Source organism: Orcinus orca, chromosome 19 (genome assembly GCF_937001465.1).
Source record: "Orcinus orca chromosome 19, mOrcOrc1.1, whole genome shotgun sequence".
NCBI classification, from domain to species: Eukaryota; Metazoa; Chordata; class Mammalia; order Artiodactyla; family Delphinidae; genus Orcinus; species Orcinus orca.
In genome coordinates, this window is record NC_064577.1 from 47,258,965 (window position 1) to 47,274,051 (window position 15,087).

Genomic DNA, 15,087 nt, shown 5'->3' on the forward strand with positions numbered 1-15,087 from the left:
AATCTATGGACCCTCTCTCTTTTTCATCATCCATCACCATTCATGTCCTCTGTTTCTTCCTCAGCCTTTTCCCTGAGACCAGCCCAGGCACTCAACACTGCCTGGAAATCTAACCACACTTCCCCCAGAAAATTCACTCTCCCAACAACCAAGATTTCCACTTATCTTTCTTCAGCTCCCCATCTCATCTACCTCTCACTCCAACTTCCACCATTCAGGTCTCACCGTCTATCTCATCTATCCTTCATTAGGAAAAGAACTGCACGTTTGCAAAAATGTCCTCCTCTTCTATCCCCATATAGTGTATCCATTTACTCTGCTTTATCCCCAGTAATAATGGGAAAAAAAATGCTTGCTACTCCTATTTAAGTCCAACCCCTCCACTAACATTCTTCTTTTCTAATGAAAGACTTCTCTAGTTATTATCTCCAGTACCGTAGACGTCTCCCTTACTACTGGATCCCCCCCTTGTCACACACCTATGCCTTGACTCCATATTTCAATCCAGCTACCATCCACTCCACAGCTGAAACTCCAGCTATCATTGTCTGTCTATATTTGCTTCTCTACTTCCTCATCACTGTTTCCATCCCCTATTCTCTCCTCCAAGGGCACGTCTCCCTCTTCCCTCTGATTGGCTCCAACCCCCATCTCACCTCACTCCAGGACTCCAACCAAGCTTCCTGTGGTCTACCACACACTCTGAAACTTGGATAATGCCACTCACGTAGTCTGAACATCACCTACTCCTGGGACCCTCTGAGCAGGGCACAAGGAATGGAGAGCTAGCATGCCCCCCAAACGAATCATCTCAGGACTTAGTAAAGTAGCAGAGAGCCTATTGGGCCCCCAGTCTGGAGGATGATGCCCAAAGGAGTGACAACTAGATCGTGGTTCTTTTCTTGGTACCAAATGCTCCATAGAGGTTGTAAAGAATAGCCTCTTACTTTTAGGAGTTTCAAACCCAACCGAGAGTAAGGAAACATTTAAAGGAGAAGGAAAATATTTTATTTGATATATTTTTCAGTTTTAGATATTTCCCCTACATTATTTCCTTATCCTTACGACAGCCCTGAGTTGAGAATGCTGAGCCTCTAACTCTTGATGAAGAAACATAGGCTAATTGTCAAGGCCATGTGGCCAGGATGTAGTAGAACCTGCATTTAAATCCAGATTGTAGTGGCTCCAAAACTCTCTTTTTCTTATACTATACTACCTCCAAAAATAAAAATGCAGGATGCATATTTACCTGCAAATTTAATTCCAGCCAACCACTTTGAAAGCTGTCATACTCCCCACCCTCCCACAGTGGGAAGCCCTCATAGTGTTGGGGCCTTAGGAATTGACACTGCAGGGTTTCCTAACACTTGGTTAGTGACTTGTTACAGGATCTGTGTTAACATTTGGGCGACCAAGCACTTGAAAGACCTGGATCAATTACACAGTCTCTGTGCCAAGCTAACTAGTCCCTAACAGAGAGGCTATGGGTGCTGGGTCCTCCTGAAACTTTGAGAGATAAAGAGGGAACCTCTAAGGTTGGGTTGTGAGAATAGCACCATCTCACCTGACCGTGGATTGCAATGTTCCTGGAGTCTAAAGTCTACATGAGATGCCTGGGGAAGCAGTGCTTTCTGGCTGGTACATTTGGATCTGTGCAATGGAAAGTCACTGGTGGCCCAAAAATCTGTACTTATTTCCAGCTGGTCCAACTCCAAAATATTTGTCTACATCACCCTTTTTCTCCTCTTCACTGAACTTCACTTTCTCAATATCATGCTGAAATCCCAGGGCTCACAAATATTCCCTCTCCTATGCCAATAAAATGCACAATAGGGTCACCCCAAAGTCGTTGAGCCTCACAGCCTATAAGGAAGGAATGAAATCACATCTGAATTATAGCATAGGCTGGTACTTCTTAAATGCAAGAAGAATGTCGTATTCCATAACGGCTGCACTATCACCACTATTCAGGAAAAATAATAGTGACTTTAAGAAACTGGAATTCCCCCCCCCCCCCAAATAGCCCTTCTCTTTAGCAGTGGAGTGTGTGTGCATGTGTGTGTGTGTGCGTGCATGTGTGTGTGTGTCGGATGGTTGGGGGGAGGTGCAGGGGGTGGTTAGGGGCAAGAGATTAAATGGATTTGTCAAGAGTTTTGTGACTAGGGAAGTTCCCTGGTGGCCTAGTGGTTAGGATTTGGTGCTTTCACTGCAGAGGCCCGGGTTTGATCCCTGGTCAGGGAACCATCCCACGTGTCACGTGGCCAAAATACGAAAAAAAAAAGAGAGAGAGAGTGATGTGACTAGAGTTCACATTGTATTAATTAGCTGCCGCAACCAATAAATCCTCAAATCTTACTGCCTTAACTCAGTTATGGTTTATTCCTCCCTGGTGTGAAATCCAAAATGGGTATTCTTGAACTGCAGGCAGATTTCCTCCAAGTGGTAATTTGGTAAACGGGCTTCTTCCATATTGTGGTTTCATCAACCTCAACATTTGGCTTCCAGGATCACTTGCCTAAGGGCTTCGGGCTAACAATAGGAAGAAGAGGATGGATGGCATGGGTTTGGGGTGGGGAGGGGAGTTAAGGGCTTTGCCCCAGAAGTGGGGCACATCACCTCCGCTCACAGTGCCTGGAATTCAGTCACATGGCCATGGCCAGCTGCAAGGAAAGCTGGGAGCTGTAATCTACTGTGTTCCTAGGAAGAAGAAATGAGTTTGGTAAAGTCATTCACCCAGTAAGTCTGATGCTCATGGGTTGAGTAGGCCTATCCTAGTGGTCAGATAGAGCCATCCTTGTAAAATAAAAGTTCTTCCAAACAGTTTTACAAAAGGAAAAATGAAAACTTATACAAAAAGCTGGATCCACATTTCTGAGAACCTGTAATAAAGGGAGGTCTGAGGATTCTGTACAAGGTAGAAGGAGGGAAAAAAGCTATGATACTCAGAAATGGGGTTTTCCTTCCATCTGAACATGACAGGAGGCTTATTTACCCAAGGGAATTTCTACTTGTTAGCAGTTCAAGTAGTGTGACCCAGTGAGGAATTCTAGAGAGTTCCATGGAGGCTGGGGGGAGAAGACGAGAGGGTACCAGTGCCCATTCTTAGATCAAGCCTTGAGTCCTGTAATATTAATATTTGGGTCTAGAATATAGTGAGTGGGAATGTGTAACGAAAAGGCATAAACAGTGTGGGATGGACGAGAGAGCTTAGGATTTGGAGTCAGAAAGAGTCGGGTAATTAAGAAGATGTGTGAACCTGGGGAAGTTATTATCTCCCCATGTATGAAATGGAGATAAACCCTGAGAGTATTTTTGATCTTTAAAAGGAGTGGAGATAATGTGTGTGTGTGTGTGTGTGTGTGTGTGTGTGTGTGTGTGTGTGTGTGTGCGTGTGTGTGTGTATAGAAATAATTATATGTATATATTATAGGTAAAATTATATTATTCAATATACAATATAATTATATATATATTATTCAAAATACATGTATGTGTATTAGTGTATGTGTGTGTTTATAAAACCTGGCACATAGAAATGCCCAATAAATACCAGGTCCCTTGGTTTCTACCTCCTTTCTCTCTGTCACTCAAAGTGGCCTCCGTTCTTTAGTAGTTTTGAATATTAGGTGGAACAAGCTATTTCTTTTGGCTCAGAGAGCTTATATGAAAATACAACATTACTCAATGCTAACCTCAGGCCAATATCATCCAGAAAGGTCAGCTGCCTATCAGGGATTACGCTTGCAATTACCTGTGTCTTGATCCAGGTTCCACACGCTGCAGAGCTCACAGAGGATGATTGTAACCCGTACCCTAACACGTACGCTAACCCTAAACCGTTGTCGTACACTAACATGTACCCTACACCGTACCCGTTCCCTAACCCTAACCCTAACCGTAACCCTTACCCGAAGCCTTACCCTAACCTGTACCCTAATCCTAACCCGTACACTAACACTAACCCGTACCCTAACACGTACGCTAACCCAAAACCATTGTCGTACAATAATATGTACCCTACACCGTACCCGTTCCCTAATCCTAACCTTAACCCTAACCCTAACCGTAACCCTTACCCGAAGCCTTACCCTAACCCGTATCCTAACCCTAACCCGTACACTAACCCTAACCCGTACCCTAACACGTACGCTAACCCTAAACCGTTGTCGTACCCTAACCTGTACCCTAAACAGTACCCGTTCCCTAACCCTAACCCTAACACTTACCCTAAGCCTTACCCTAACCCGTACCCTAATCCTAACCCGTACACTAACACTAACCCATATCCTAACAGGTACCCTAACCCTAACCCGCTGTCATACCCTAAACTTTACCCTAAACCGTACCCGTTCCCTTACCCTAACCCTAACCCTTACCCAAAGCCTTATCCTAACCCGTACCCTAATCCTAACCCGTACACTAACACTAACCCATACCCTAACACATACCCTAACCGTAACCCACTGTCGTACCCTAACACTTTCCCTAAACTGTACCCATTCCCTAACCCTTACCCTATCCCTAACCCTAATCCTTACCCTAAGCCAACATCACTAATTATTAGAGAGTTGCAAATCAAAACTACAATGAGGTATCACCTCGCACCTGTTAGAACTGGCATCATCAGGAAATCTACAAACAACAAATGCTGGAGAGGGTGTGGATAAAAGGAACCCTCTTCCACTATTGGTGGGAATGTAAATTGATACAGTCACTATGGAGAACATTATGGAGGTTCCTTAAAAAACTAAAAATAGAATTACCATATGATCCAGCAATCCCACTACTGGACATATACCCAGAGAAAACCATAAATCGAAAGGACACATTCACCACAATATTCTTTGCAGCACTATTTACAATAGCCAGGTAATGGAAGCAACCTAAATGCCCAGAGACAGACGAATGGATAAAGATGTGGTACATATATAAAATGGAATATTACTCAGCCATAAAATGCAATGAAATTGGGTCATTTGTAGAGACGTCGATGGATCTAGAGACTGTTCTACAGAGTGAAGTAAGTCAGAAAGAGGAAAACAAATATTGTATATTAATGCATATATGTGGAACCTAGAAAAATGGTACAAATGAACCAGTTTGCAGGGCAGAAATAGAGACACAGATGTAGAGAACAAACGTATGGACACCGAGAGGGTAAAGCCGTGGGGGGGGTGGTGGTGGGAGGAGTTGGGAGATTGGGATTGACATGTATACATTTATATGTATAAAATAGATAACCAATAAGAGCCTGCTGTATAGAAAAATAAATAAAATTAAATTTAAAATTTTTAAAAATAAATAAAATTTAAAAAAACAGAAAAGAGTTATTCCCTTCACATAAATGTATTTATATGAATGAATTATTTCCATGCTTATATCTATAAATACAAAAAAGAGGAATAAAATCTACCTTGAACCAAAAAAGAAAAAAAAAAGAACCCACCAGTTATACAGAGGAAAACCCTATCAGGGTACTTGCTCCAGTGGTAAACAATTCTGAAGTTGGTCAGAGGTGGGGAATCGTCTCCCATGCAGCCAGCAGCTGCCCCCCCCCACCCCACGGCAAGGAGAGTCCTCATTGCAAAGCTAGGGGGCCGTGCCGAGGCGTCTGTGAGTAAACGTGAGCTGAGCCCCAGGCCAGCTGCTGCTGAACTGTTCCCACCCTTCCCAGGTAAAACACCTGAATATGTACAAGGACTTGAAAGCCTACAGGAAGGGCCATGGAGCCACACCAGCAACAGCACGCCGGCCGACTTGGTGCCTGCAGGCCAGCCAGGATTGTCCTGGCCCCGGGCGCTCTTCTGGAATCTTTCCATTTCCCTGCCTGAGATACCCCTCTTGTCCAGGTCCCCACTGCTTTTTTCTTTCCTCACCTGTGCCCGGGGAGAAATTCCAGCGGCAGTTATGGGTGACACATCCTCTTCTTTAGCAGGTGGCAGCCTGGCAACTCCTGCAGAAAGTCCAGCAGAGCCCCACTCACACCGGGCCACCCACAAAGGCATAGCCCCTCACTCCCACCCATCAGCCCAGCCCCGACACGGCTGACGGGGCAGAGAATATGGCGTCAGGCACAGCTGCAGGGGCTCTTGCTGCCTGGAGCGGTGTTTATATTGATCTCAACCCAGGCACACCTGGGGAGGGCTGGCCCGCACGGTCAGGCTGCGCAGGTCAGCCAATCCTCACCCCTCAGGGGCTCACAGTTGCAGAAAATGGACCTTGCTGAACCGGCCAGGTCCAAGGAACAGGTGTGGGCTCCTGAGAGTCAGGATAGACAAGGGGCTGCAGCTCTGGCTTGTTTTCTAATCATTTTATCTGGCCCATGAGTGGGAGACAACTTCAAGAAGACCCTCTCCTAATGACAGGAACCCAGGAGTCAGGGAGAGGAGGGGTGGTGGGTGGAGACAGAGGCCTGGTGCCCCAGCTGCAGTGGAAGTCTCTGGAAGGCCAGGCAGAGGGTGGCCGCACAAGGGAAGAGCGCATCTCTGCCCATCTGCATTGTCATCAAAGGAGACGCCACTCAGCAGCGTGATGTGCGTGCGGGGGTGGGGCGTGTGGGGAGAGGGGCGCATCCTCCTCCACATGCTCAACACAGAGCTGCCGGGGCTGCCCTCAGAACTCGCAAGGTGGGCTTCCTTTGTGGCGCAGTGGTTAAGAATTCGCCTGCCAATGCAGGGGACACGGGTTCGAGCCCTGGTCTGGGAAGATCCCACATGCCGTGGAGCAACTAAGCCCGTGCACCACAACTGCTGAGCCCGCGTGCCACAACTACTGAAGCCCATGCGCCTAGAGCCTGTGCTCTGCAACAAGAGAGGGCACCGCGATGAAAAGGCTACAACGAAGAGTAGCCCCTGCTCTCCGCAACTAGAGAAAGCCCGCGCGCAGCAACAAAGACCCAAAGCAGCCAAAAAAAAAAAAAAAAAAAAAACTCGCAAGGCGATTGGAGAGTCCTGTCAGCAACTACCTGTTACTGTCAGGAGGAGGAAGTCAGGACCCGGTACAAAGACAAGAAGGGGAAGGGAGTGGGAAAGTCGGGGGCATGAGACATCGTATACGAAGAAAAAACGCAAGCAGACATCTCAAGTGCCACCTCTGCATCTGCTCACACGCTCAGCCTCCAGCTACACTCCCCACACTTCTCACCAGCCTCCTATGCTCCTGCATACACCCGTACTCACCACGGTGTCTTGCTGGGCACATAATGAATGCCCAATAATACAGAGTTCCTTTCATTTAAAGGAGAAGCATCCTTTAAATATCACAACTGCAGAGCCTGCGTGCCACAACCACTGAGCCCACATGGCACAACTACTGAAGCCTGCATGCCTAGAGCCCGTGCTCTGCAACAAGAGAAGCCACTGCAATGAGAAGGCCACACGCCGCAGCGAAGAGTAGACCTCGCTCTCCGCAAGTAGAGAAAGCCCGAGCACAGCAACAAAGACCTAATGCAGCCAAAAACAAATAAAATAAATAAATTAATTTTTTTAAAAAAACTCATTCATCTGTGCCACCGAGAGGAATCAAAATTATTTTCTAAGAATTTGGACCTAACCTGATAGTAACGTGTTCTAGAGAAGAGCACTACTTTTGGAGTTTGAGCTTGGCTCTGCCTTTTAACTGTCATCTGGGGTACGTTACTAAATCTCTCTGTGACTTAGTTTTCTCATCTGTAAAATGGCAATAATCCTGTCTGTATTGGAAACAATGTTGTGTGTCTTCCTAATTACAATTGCTCCCTGAATACCACTGCAACACACACACACGCTCACACACATACACCCTTACACAAACACACACACAGAGCCCTCAACAGTTTTGTCTGTATTGTCAGTTTGGGGGGTGCGGGTGACATCTGACTCAAACCAGGCCAAGAAGATTCTCTCCTCTGGCATTTTAAATTTGTGATTGGGAAAATCTAGTACTTTCTGGACTCATCTTGAACTTGAGGGCTCAGGGGAGGTAACATTCCCCCTACCATATGGTTTGAAAAACAGAGGAAGATGGTCAGCAGAGAAAGAAAGATGAAGTAGATGTGAAAGTGAAGCAGAGGACTTCCCTGGTGGCTCAGTGATTAAGAATCCACCTGCCAATGCAGGGGACACGGGTTCGAGCCCTGGTCCGGGAACATCCCACATGCTGCAGACAACTAAGCCCGTGTGCCACAACTATTGAGCCTGTGCTCTAGAGCCCGCGAGCCACAACTACTGAAGCCCGCATGCCTAGAGCCCGTGCTCTGCAACAAGAGAAGCCACCACAATGAGAAGCCTGCGCACCGCAGCAAAGAGTAGCCCCCGCTCGCCGCAACCAGAGGAAGCCCACGCACAGCAACGAAGACCCAACGCAGCCAAAAATAAATTAATTAATTTAAATAAATAATAATTTTTTTAAAAAAGAAAGTGAAGCAGAAATGACACCCTTGCATTTTCATACTAAATTCCCTCTTTTAGCAATCAGACTCCTAACCAACAGACCACCTCACAGCCTTGTTAGGATTAAGTGTGAGGAGGTCGGTAAAGAACCTAGCCTGGAATGAAGCCAGCGCTCACTAAATGGCATTTGGGAGTTGTTACGCCCTTCACTCACATCTGGGGTGGGCTTCAATTCAGATTACCGGTCTTGGTGAGATTTTTTTTGTCACAAGACAAAATTTTCTTTAGGCTTTATAAAACTATAAGGCTTAAATGTCTACTTAGCTGACAGCACCAAATAACTGCATGCCAAGGTAAATCCAGGGAAGACGAGGGCCTCATTACCAAGGCTCTGAAGGCCCCACTCAGCTTCGAGTAACCAAAAGGACAAACTAAGGGAACCAGCTTAGGGAACCAGCAAAAGAGTACCCAAAATAAAATCAGAAAAGAGGACATCTAAAAGGAAATGAATTTAATTTTGACATACCTTTGAGTTTTGTGCAATTTAAACTTTTTTGTAGCATTTAAAAATATTTGGAATTACATATGGATTGATATTCTTGTCAGCGTTCAGCATCTCTAAAAGTTTCTTTCTGGCTCTTACCCTGTTACAGAAATTAGACACCAACCAATCTCAGCGTTGGGATAGGCAGGATCGAGTTAAGGTAGTTTGCAAAATTACATAATGAATAACCCATAAATGTACTCCTTAACCCACCTAGGGGTATTAGCACTTTGTGAGGTCAGTTGTTTGCCCAAAGGACCTCTAACTGGTGCATTTCAGGAACTGTGACAAATGGAGCATAACAGGGCAGCTCTCTTCCTGTAGCCCCAGAATTAGGAACCAGGGGCCCTGGGGAAACGTCAAGTACTGCGCTTTGTAAAGAGAAGTCAACCAGCTCCCCAGGGCCTTATTAAGAGGTTACAAACTGGTCCTGCCATTACCAACCAGCCCAGTCGTCCTCATCTCACATTAAGATAGACATTGTATGAAATACAGTTTTGATGGCCAGAATTCATACATGCCTCTCCCCCATCCCTGCTGCTACTGGGGAGGGAAGAGGGCCTATCCCTCCAGAAAACCAAGGGGAGCACTTGTTTCAGAGAATCACTCCCCTAGTGTAGGAGTGTGTACAAGAAGGGGGGAAATGAAATTCACTGCCTAGCTGGTTGGTTACTGCAGTCGCACCCCACCCCCACCCCAGTGCTTCATGATGGGAGACATTCTGGAAGAGTTTAACACGTATATCAGGAAATTGGGTCTTCAGAAATGAAGGTGGACAAGAAGAGGTGGAACTCCATCCCAAGACAATTACACGTATCATACAGGCAAAGGCCACCACGTCTGCCTGGTGCCCAGGAGTAGAAAGAATCAGACGAAGCCAGAAGGAGACTAGAGTCGCCTCCTTACCACCAGCAGGTGACCTAAGAGCACCCTTGCTGCCTCTCCTACTGCCTCTCCCTGCCCTCTAGACCAGAGATGCCAGGGCCCAGAACAAGGAGGGGTGAAGTGAAAGAGCAGGCTGTACCTCCACCAGCTAGCGCCCAGTTCCTACATTGTAAGCACTGTAAGGACATATTCCTCATGCCCAGCATGTGCCTGGCCCAGAGAAGACATCTGATACTTGTGTTGAAAAAGGAATGAGTGAATGAAAGTATCCCAATTCACCTTCTTTCTCAGTCACTCACTGCTTTCCTGGTTTAGGAGTCATATTTGTCAGTCAGAGGAGGGTGTTCCCTTGGCTCCGAGACTTGCTTAGGTAACAATGTGGGATAACCCAAAGTATACATGGTGTGTGTTCTCCGGACATGTCAGCTTCTGGGCGGGGCTTAGGCTCCCACAGACTCTAGTCCCACCCCTGGCATTTCATCCCAGCTCAGGGGGCAGAAGAGGATAAATTTCAGCTGTTCTCAGCCCTGCTGCATCTTTACCAAAGACCTCCGACAGCAGCATGAATTTGGGAGGCTTCCTCCTCCTTGTGACCCTAGTTGCCCTCAGCTCAGAGGTACAGGAGCTTCAGGCTGCCATGAGACCCTTGAAACTTCTGGGTAAGTCCATGCAGAAGGTAGCCCCGTCCTTTTTTGTATGAGGGAGCCAGAAAGTAAGCCATCGGGGACCAGTGGGTGCAGGGGCAGGAGGGGAAGAAAGGAGAGACGGGAAGATATTCCTGTCAAGGAGCCATTGCAGGGACCCACCTTGACTGTAGAATCTCTCTGCTTCTGCTTTTACTTTCTCCCCTCCTTTCCCCGGGTCACCCCTCCATCTAGACTCTCCAAAAGGGGAGCCTTCTGCACCCTCATCAGCCACCCTCCATCTCCCTGGCGTCTCTCTCTCCACCAGTTTCTTTGTCTCTTGCTGCAAATAAATTGGATCGCCTAGAGAAAACATTTTCTTAAATATGTGAACCATGAATCATCCCAATCTCTTTTTTTCCTTTTACCACCAACATTCTCAAAGGGGTAACCTTCATTCTCCCCTTTCTTCCCCATAACTCACTCCTTAATCCCTTGAAGACTGACTGTAGTCTCCATTGCTGTCCCCATCGCTCTCCCAGATCTTCTTGACAAATCACTTGACTCTCTTCAGTAGCCAGAGTCTTTAACCTCTGCAGCATCTGACATTGTTTGTCACTCCATCAATCCTCCAACTTTCTTCTCTCTTACATTATCGTCACCATCTTCTTCTCCCTAAATGTCATTGGATTCAACTCTAACTCGTCTCTTCTTTGTTCTCCTTGCACTACATTAAATTGGTTCCCAAATACCATTCATTCTTTGAAATTGTTTCTTACACATGTTCCTTCCTTTCCAACCCCCATTGCCACACTGTATTTCCAGTCCTGATTACTCCATGCTTGGGCCAGTGCAATCGTTTCCTGACAGCTCTCCCTGCCCCTCTCTTCCCTCTTAAGTTTGCTTGCTTGTGGAATCCTGGTCTATTCTATGCTCTCACACCAGATAATCTTCATAAGTAAACAGCCATCACATCCCTCTCTTGACCTACCAAATGAAATCTCAACTTCTCAGGTCCGCAAGATCTGCCCTCTGTAACTCTGTCCCCTGCTTACCTTTCTGCCTTAACTTCCAAATGTTCCCTAATGCTTATCCAGCCTTCCATTTGCTACTCTTCCTGTATTTCTTTTATTTCAGGGTTAAGAGTGAGGAGATCAGTCATATAGGGTACAAAATTTAGGGAGGCGCTCACCCCCAAGATTGCACAAGTGCCTCCTTAAATTTTGTGCCCTGGGTACCTCATGCACCTCTCCCTAGTCCCACCCTGTTGCATTTTCCCTTTGTGAACTTTGGCTAGTAATTCTTTTCTCTTCTCTACCATCCATCTCAATTCTGCCCTTAAAAGATTTCCATACTTCAAGACTCAGCTTTCCTGATTAATTAGAAGTAATGTCCTCTCTTTTCTGAGCTCCTTTAGTCCTTTGGATAAACCTCTCTCAGGGCACATGTCACATACTGCTTTGCTTTTAGTACTTTAAACATAAATCCTATCTCCATTGTTAGATTCTACGTTGCTTGAAGGTAATAACCCGATCTTACATCTTTGTACTTCCTGAATAACTTACCGCTGTGCTTTGTACATAGTAAGAAATCAACAGATGTTAATGAGTGACCAAACTACTGTGAGTGGAGACAAGAAGTCTCCCAATTCTCTTACCATAAACCAACAACGGCTAATAAAAGCATGGAGGCATGGTGTTGATCTTCTCTGAGGTCTGCAGGTACATTGTAGACATCCCACCAGGCCCCCGTCTTACATCCTCAGACATTGCTAATCAATCATAGCACTCTTTCTCTTTGAGCCTGGACAAGGTGTCCCAGCGCTTCTCAACCCAGCATCAGAATAGCCACCTCTATTGATTGGAGTTGACACTGGAGAGTGAACTTCATCCACCTCTGTTGGATCCAAGGGCTTCTTTTTACATATGAGAATACAAAGGCCCAGAGAGGTGCAGAGACAGAATCAGGTAGAGAATCTCCTGATCACAGCTGAGCAACAAACCCAAGCACAGCACACGTTCGTCCAGAGCTCTGCACACATTTTGTTAGAAACCCTTGAGGGGGGGGGGGTCTTAACTAGCTTCTTGGACCTATTTCATTGGCCCTCGAAGACTAACCTTGAGGCTCTGGGAACATGGGGAGCCTCCACTCAAGTCAGGAGTGACTCCTTGAAATCTGGAGATGTGCTCTTCATGTCAGGGTCAGTTTCATCCTGTGGGATGGCAGAGGGAGCATGGCCTAGGGGCCAGGCGGGTCTGGGTTGGTTCCCACTTCTGTACTGACTAGTAGGAGAGTCACCTCTGTGCACCCCAGCTGCCACTCTTATAAAATGGGGCCAGTCAGACTCACTGCACAAGGTGACTGCAGGGCACCCTTGCTGCCATTTGGTAAATGTGAGTCTCCCCTTCTCTGCCCCTTTCCCTGCAGAGAGGAGAAGTGAGGACATTGAAGTGGACTTCTTTGCACTTCCCCTCCACAGGCACAATTATCCCCTTCTTTAAAGTAGGCCTTGCTTTGTTGAGATTGTGTGAATGCATTGTTTTTCATTGAAACATATAAAATGTTAATGAGTGTTATTTTGCAAGTAATCATTTATAAATTATACTATGGATTGAACCAAAAGAAGAAAGTGGAATTGGCTCCTTAATCAGGGCTGGCCTCTCTAGCACCTGTGGCTATAGCATGGCGGTGTTCAGCTGGTCTGTTCTAACGTAGGCACCTGCGTTGAGCTCTGCAGTGGTGACTGGGACTGTGGTCCAGAGGAGCACTGCGTCAGGAATGGTTGTGGCCACGAATGTGTCTCGGACTAAGGACAGGTAAAAACATCAGGCCCTTCCCTGCTTCCTCAAACCATGTCCAAACCAGGCAGGCGGTACGCTTGGCCCCAATAGGACCTTCCAGAAATGAGTGGGATGGAAGCCAGTCTCTCTGTGGCCTCTTCCTCATCACCCACCCTTCCCAAGAAAAAGAAGCACCTATCACAGGATGGTGGTTTCCAAATCTTTAAAATAATTTCATTATCCGGTATATCCTAGAGAAAGATCAGACTATTTGAGGAAAAAAAAAAGATAAAAATCACCCATAACCCTCCACCCCAAAATGATGTTTGCTTAACACTTTGGTACAAATTATAACACATACACACATATATAATATTTATTAAAAAAATGAGATAATCTGGGCTTCCCTGGTGGCACAGTGGTTGAGAGTCCGCCTGCCGTTGCAGGGGACACGGGTTCGTGCCCGGGTCCGGGAAGATCCCACATGCCGCGGAGCGGCTGGGCCCGTGAGCCATGGCCGCTGAGCCTGCGCGTCCGGAGCCTGTGCTCCGCGACGGGAGAGGCCACAACAGTGAGAGGCCGGGGTATCGCCAAAAAAAAAAAAAAAAAAAAAAAAGGGATCATCTTGTACCTATTTTGATTTCTTGATTACTTCACTTAGAAATAGCTAGTGAGGGAATTTCCTGGCGGTCCAGTGGTTAGGACTCTGAGCTTTCACTGACAAGGGCCCGGGTTCGCGGGTTCGATCCCTGTTTGGGGAGCTAAGATCTCACAAGCTGCACAGTGCGGCCCAGAAAGAAAAAAAAAAGAAATAGTTAGTGAACAGCTTTTAATATCAACACTGATGTTTCTATCCCATCATCTTTAATACCCTTCACGTGTGCTCCATATGTGCATGTATGTTCATGCACACATGTTCATACACATGTATGTTCATATACTTACCAACCCCATTAATACACATTTAATATATTTCTTATTTTTTACATCATTAATATGGCTGTAGTGAATACTGAATTGGTATATATGCCCTTATTAACTTCCTTGGAATAAGGTGTATAATTGATGACCAAGGAGTATGCTAATTTTAAGCCTTAGGTGCACATTGCCATATTATACTATAAGAACCCTTTTACTATAAAAATATTTCAGGGGCCTCACATGGTATTTCCTTTATTGTCAATAGCCATTGATTGAAAAAAATGCATAATAGAAAGCTACAAGGATTCAGTTTTGATTATAAATTAAGTTGTACTGAACACAACAGAATCAACACATAGTTTAAAAATAACTTGCTTGTGTTCAGAATGTATTATTTTTCCTATCCACCCACAATCCTTGGGGTGCTTACGGCCTTGCTGGTTCCTGGCAGGTTCTTACTGATTCCCAGAACTGGGAACTCTTGCCTCTCAATTGTATTCTGTGGATCCAGGTCCCCCAAACAGCAGGTCTCATGCCTAATTTTTTTGTCCATTTCGCAGATGAAGACATCCTAAGGGCCATCCTTCTCTAATAGTTGTTCATCCCTTCCTGGAGTTCCTGTCTTCAAAGATGTGACTATTTGAAACTCCTTGCCCAGGAAGACAGATGAAAATGGGGGCCCGTGGATGGAGATGACAAGGGATGTGGTGGGGAAGGGAAAATAATCGTTTCTTTTAATAAATCGTCATAATTGGGCTTCCCTGGTGGCGCAGTGGTTGAGAGTCCGCCTGCCGATCCAGGGGACACGGGTTCGTGCCCTGGTCCAGGAAGATTCCACATGCCGTGGAGCGGCTGGGCCCGTGAGCCATGGCCGCTGAGCCTGCACGTCCGGAGCCTGTGCTCCACAATGGGAGAGGCCACAACAGTGAGAGGCCTTCGAACCACCCCCCCAAAAAAAATCATCA

At 46.2% G+C, this 15,087-nt stretch overlaps 2 long non-coding RNA genes across 3 annotated transcripts; one reads left to right on the plus strand and one right to left on the minus strand.

Annotated features, from left to right (window-relative positions):
- Nucleotides 1-2,342: 2,342 nt before the first annotated feature.
- On the minus strand, nucleotides 2,343-10,148 carry LOC125962129 (uncharacterized). 2 transcript variants are annotated; one of them, XR_007473576.1, is made up of 3 exons: nucleotides 10,078-10,148; nucleotides 5,877-5,953; nucleotides 2,343-2,529 (listed from the first exon to the last, which is right to left on the minus strand). It is a non-coding gene; the product is annotated as an uncharacterized LOC125962129 (long non-coding RNA). The 2 variants fall into 2 exon arrangements; XR_007473577.1 differs by having other exon boundaries at nucleotides 2,343-2,697.
- Nucleotides 9,511-14,878, plus strand: LOC117202089 (uncharacterized). The gene is made up of 2 exons (XR_004484266.2): nucleotides 9,511-10,457; nucleotides 14,683-14,878. It is a non-coding gene; the product is annotated as an uncharacterized LOC117202089 (long non-coding RNA).
- Nucleotides 14,879-15,087: the final 209 nt, after the last annotated feature.